This window comes from Rhynchophorus ferrugineus, unplaced genomic scaffold (assembly GCF_030347505.1).
Source record: "Rhynchophorus ferrugineus isolate W39M unplaced genomic scaffold, kcgeb_rfMv2 rfM2, whole genome shotgun sequence".
NCBI classification, from domain to species: domain Eukaryota; kingdom Metazoa; phylum Arthropoda; class Insecta; order Coleoptera; family Curculionidae; genus Rhynchophorus; species Rhynchophorus ferrugineus.
This window is the reverse complement of record NW_027472581.1, coordinates 37,768,154-37,774,193: the sequence shown is the minus strand read 5'-3', so window position 1 is coordinate 37,774,193 and position 6,040 is coordinate 37,768,154.

The window sequence follows — 6,040 nt, the reverse complement described above, 5'->3', positions numbered from 1 at the left end:
CAAAATGTATCCGTCACAACTCTTGCAACATGTGACCGAGTATTGTTACTCGATATTGTCACACAATACAGTCATAAACTCCATGTTCTACGTAGATTGGTATGATAAAAACTACTAAAACCGTATGGAAATATTACTATTGACGTCATTAAAATACATTATCTGCTAATTTAAGAAATTTCGGAAATTTTATTTTGAATATAAAAAATATTTATTATTATATTGAATGATCCAATAGGGGTTAATTTTTATTATTATGTATGCAAAAAAAACTGTCACCATGTAAGAACACAGAATTTATGCATTGTATTTAGATGGATGAGACATATTGAAAGCATTTCGCTAAAAAGTCTTTACCTGTCGTATTCACGAGACATCGCACTTTTTATCATCTATCATTTATATTTATCAGTAGAGCATTAGGTATAATATTATACATGATAATTACATTATACATTATTACATACGTTATACGTTATACGTTATACGTTATACGTTATACGTTATACGTCATACGTGATACGTTATACGTTATACGTTATTCGTTATACGTTATACGTTATACGTTATACGTTATACGTTAAACGTTATACGTTATACGTTATACGTTATACGTTAAAAGTTACACGTTATACATCCCTTTCCAGTATTATCTAAAATTTGCAATACTTCCGTATTAACATGAGACTGAAGGTATCTTCATGCGGGTTTAAAACTTGTTTGTACAACAGCATCTCATTATACACGGAGATTTTTTCCAATTAACCAATACATCAATAACAATACATTTGAGCGTTTTCCTTTATGATATTTTCATTCCAACGGAGTTTTGTTCGTTGAAGAACGTTGCTGTTTGAAGTCTAAAGAGGGTAAATAATGATACCTCAATACACCGCCTTGGGGTACAACTGCTTTACTTTCTATTATGGTTCATTATCTTACTGAGATATATGAATTGAAGAGTTCAGTTTATCAGTATTATTTAACATTTCTTTTCGACTATGTATAAATACATTTTTTGTTATAATTTAGAGCCTCCTTTTTTATAAACTAGGGTTTATGTGGATTGGACTTACTATTTAACATAGGCGCGGATCCTTAGAAATTATAACTAAGACCCAACTTAGAAATCATCCCAGAAGACATATCCGGTTTACCCATTCTTTACCCAGCCTGTTTAGTAATGCGACTGGGATCATTTGCCTTTACACTCTTGCCTTTTGCACAATCACAATTATAAACAATTATAAACATAAATTTACAACTATGCAGCAGCAGGATTCGAACCCGCGGCTATCGCAACAGTAGACTGTCCTATAGCCGTAACAACTGCGCCAATCAAGCCAACAATCTATATGTTTATATTTTAGCTTTTTCTAACAAATGTTTCCAGAAAAGTTGCAAAAAATTATAATTGAACTAACATTTATTCATCTTAATGGCATCGTCTTTTAAATTAAACTCCTTTTCTAATTATAACATTTTATAAAGTCTAATTACAATGTATAAAAATTAAACGCCCATTAATATCGATAACAATTAAACTCAAAAGCTGTAAATAGATTTGATGAAAATATATTATAATTATGGAAAACGTTGGTATGAGCTAAACATTTTTTTGTTATAAATTTACATGTCATGTTTAATTTGTTGGTGTTATATTTTGTGACGTAGAATTACTGCGACTTCTTATGCTAAATACTCATGCGCACCACAAATGGTAAAGATTTAAATTACCATTTAACTAATTAATTATTTAGTATTATTTATAAAAAATAGTTTAACTTATTAATTAATATTTAACACATTTCTGTCAACATAATTAATTTAAAAAATAATTTAACGCAATTATTTAATATTATGTTATTAGTTATTTTATGAAAACAAAAAGTTGCGGTCATAATTTTGTAGTGCATATTTATATCAGTTTTATAAGACTTGCATAATTGGTTAAAAGAATCTTCTTGATGAATTTTCAAATAAATTTCTTTCTTCATCAGTAAATCTGAGAGGCCACACCTCTACATAGCTGGGTTTTTCAGGTGTTAGTCGATGTGTACATCACAAACAAGTAATAAAACACACGAAAAACCTTGAATGCGCATAATTTCAATTTCTATGCATCGTTTACCGCTCGGCAGCAGAACTGGACGGGATAAATGGCTACAGATTGCGCAGTACAATTTGCGTATAAACTAGCGTTTTGTTTTTGTTGTGTAATTGATACTTAAATTAAGGAAATAAAAAAAAATGTCAAAGCTATCTAAAATCTGAGATCTCGCTTAGTTTAGAGAATATGTTGCAATATTTAATCTCTATTAAACTTATTGGAAAAATTAAATAAAAGAAAATATATTGTAACTGAGATTACTAATTATTGGGAGTACAAATTAATTGGATCCCCTTTTAATCAAAAATTAATTCTCCATTGCGAAATGCAAAGCTTTCTGTTTGATTTGTATTGATTGCACTACTTATGTCAACTTCTGTATCATACATATACCACAAATGGTTCATATTAAAGTTATCCATCAATCCACTCGATTTGGAACTTATTTTAATATATCTCTTAGGCATTGTGAATCGAAATAATTAATTATGTTAAGTATTAATGTTCGACTAAAAAAAAGTCCAAAACGTATTAATTTTAATTTAACTTTCTATTATTCGCTACATTTTTTTCAATCTTGGATATCGTAATTATTGTTCTTAAACTTTGGAAACTACTTTTAATAACATATTTGACCTGCTTCAAATTAAAATTGGCGTCTTTAAACTTTTTGACAGCTCCTGAGCGTTATTTTCCCTAAAGTAGATTAGTTTTTTTCTAATTTGGGAAATATATACTGGTGTATTAATTCCGTGCACGTCTTGCTTGTATTTTAATGCAAGTACAACAGCACAGTAGTAATACATTAATTTGTAAATTAAAAATTGTACTAAGCATATTGAATAAGATGTAATTAATAAAAATAAATTATCAATCATTCGAACCTCAGCAACGTATCCTTCCCAGCACGTGACCAAGGGTTTTCATGCAAGATGATAGCTTTGCGTCTATTACACGCTATTGCTGGCCTTCCTTGCAACAAAGAGTCGTTAAATTTGGCCAGTGGAAGTTGGTATACATCTACAATAACAGTTTCATTTGGTTTCAGCAGTTCCTAATACACCATATCTTGCTGACTAATATACGCATCAAGACTTTATGACCATGAATAGTACGCTTCGGATTCAATAATTGCCTTTTTTCTGAACTAACCCATGGCATCTTAAATTTGAAATTATTGTGATAAATCTACTTTCCACCTACAGTAACCACGCTACAGAAAATTCTTCTTTTATTGTCTGCAGAGCAACTTTAAATATTTTCCCTCTTTTTGGATTATACCCATGGCATATAAATATCTGGAAATATTCTAATTTATCAACTGCTGAAAGTTTTTTGAGAGTTTGGCCTGGGCCTTCGTTCGATAGGACTTAATTAATTAACAATAAACTCTTTTGGCCTTCCAAGGCGTTCTTTCTCCTAGACAACAAAATTGCCAGTTCTAAATCGTTGAAGCCAAAACTAAAAATGTCAAAACTATCGAATTTAACAGTTTTTTACATTAATACTTCTCATTTTCGCCAATAAATATAACTGATTCATCCTACCTTTGTCATTTTGATTTTCTGCAGTTATATACACAAATATATAATAATTCAAAAACGAATCTGATTTAGTATTTTAATAAAACGTCTATTTAATTTACGAGAAACAAATCTAACTTTACTGTTAGTTAAAATTAGACTGGTTGAAAGTTGAAAGTTCATTCACTGGAAAGCTGACTTAAATAGGCAATTATTATAATCACTCCCGTATTCCACGGAGGCGACCCAGTTTTTAAATTTAATATGCCGAAAGGAGAATCAGAAGTAAATGAATTAATTTATTTATTTATTATGTAGGGCATATTACGTTAACATTTAAAAACGAATAACCTTTCTTAATTCTGATAATAAACTTCTTATCATTACATAGCCATAATATAATGTTGTCACATCTCAGTAATCTAATAACAAAAAAATAAGAAAACAAATATTGAGTTCTGTTTTCTTAATATGCGAAACAACTCAAATTATTAGGTGCCTGCATAAATTTAACCAATTGTTGTTCAAAGATTTAAAAGCGATGGTTTTTGAAAAAAACAATTAGGAAGACCAACAAATTACGAAAACAACGAATTGTAAAACTTATTTAATGAAAACTCATTTCGAACATTCAGCTTAGCTTAGTATAGATCAATGTTTATGTCTAGATATCCTACGTTTAAAAAAATCACTCATTACATCCTTTAGTCTAACATAAAGACATCGTTTTCTTGAAGAACCAGGACAATATCACATGATATGACATCTCCCTATAAAAGATACTATTAAAAAATGTGTTCAAAACTACTATGTGGTCGTTATCTCATCTGGATCGCCTGTACTTTCGAACACCAGTTTGCCTTTCATACTCTTCTGAATACCTGAATAGTGTTTATACAGGTTTCCAAGTTTTGATCTAAATCCTAATCCTAATTTCAACAGTCTCCGTTGATGAAACAACTTGTAACAATGGATTTTTTTTAGTATTAGGCTTAAAATATAGTATCTATGCATATTAGTTAAATATATAATTAAAAATTTATTATGTGAAATTTTATAATGAATACAATATATACAGTATTTATTTATAATACCTGTAAAAAGTAGAAACAAGCTTAAAATACAAAAAAGAATTCAAGCGCTTTGCTCCCAGATGTATTTGAACACAGCATGTATGCGGAACTTATAACTTAAGAAATCTAAATATACTAAATTAATAAACATCTAAAAGTTTTATTTATATTAAAAAATCTACTCAAACCCAAGCAGTAGAACATAAAGAACGAAACAGTTAGTGAAAGTTCTATAATATTAGGTCGCAGAAAATAAATTACCTACAACACAAAATATTTGTTTGTTAACTATAAACACATTTCTTTTTAAATGAATAACAAAATTTTTAATTTTAAATAGACTTTCGATTCGATATATTTTATTTAATTTAAGTTACGTTAATTTATACGTATAAATATAATACATTAGATGTATGAAAAAATGTTGAACGTTTCTTAAGTTCAAGTATCATAAATACATAGAACATCATAAAGTTTTTCAATCTTAATCATCATAGAACCTGTTTCTCAACATTCTGAAATTAATAACATTTTACGATAGTGAAAATGTTGGTGCTTTCTTTTCAGACTTCAATATCCAAAACACGTGACTAAAAACAGACCAAAACAAAGCTAGGACCAAAACATCCTAATTCAATTGCATTCTCATCTCTTTAGCGGTCAAAAATGGTAATAAGGCAGACAAAGGGTCACATTTTACTATTCATTGTCAAACCAGCTGTCCTATTTAGTAGTGATGTGCTTTATCGGCAATGCTTATAAATGGAATCAATTTCTAAATAATTATTTAATATCTAATAATTAATGATTTGACTAAGAGGTAAAAAGATTATGTAAACTCAACTCAAGTCAACTCTCATCATTTTTATAGTATTTTTTTACATATTATACCAGTATGTTTGACTCTCCATACTTTTCGTATTATCCAAAGTTTTTGGAATTGGTAGTAAATATATATTTCATCACATATAAAAAGCCTATGAAATATTTATCCGTGAAACAATTAATAACAATTTGGTGGACGTGGTACGTAAAGAAAAACTTGAAAATGGAAATTAGTCAGGCCGAAATTGACAAAATTCATGAAAAACTAGCCGAAAGCATGCATCATTGATAAACCCAAATGATGTTTTATTACTATATGATACCGTACGATTTTAAATGAGAAATTTTACTTCATTCGTTTTTACTTTCAGATCTTACCAAATAAATCGAAATTACTATTTTCTTTACCTCTAGGAACCAAAATTACTATAACCGTATAATACTGCTACTTTAACTATTGCTAAAATGTGTTCTTCTCAATGTTGACCATATTTAAATGTAAAAAACGT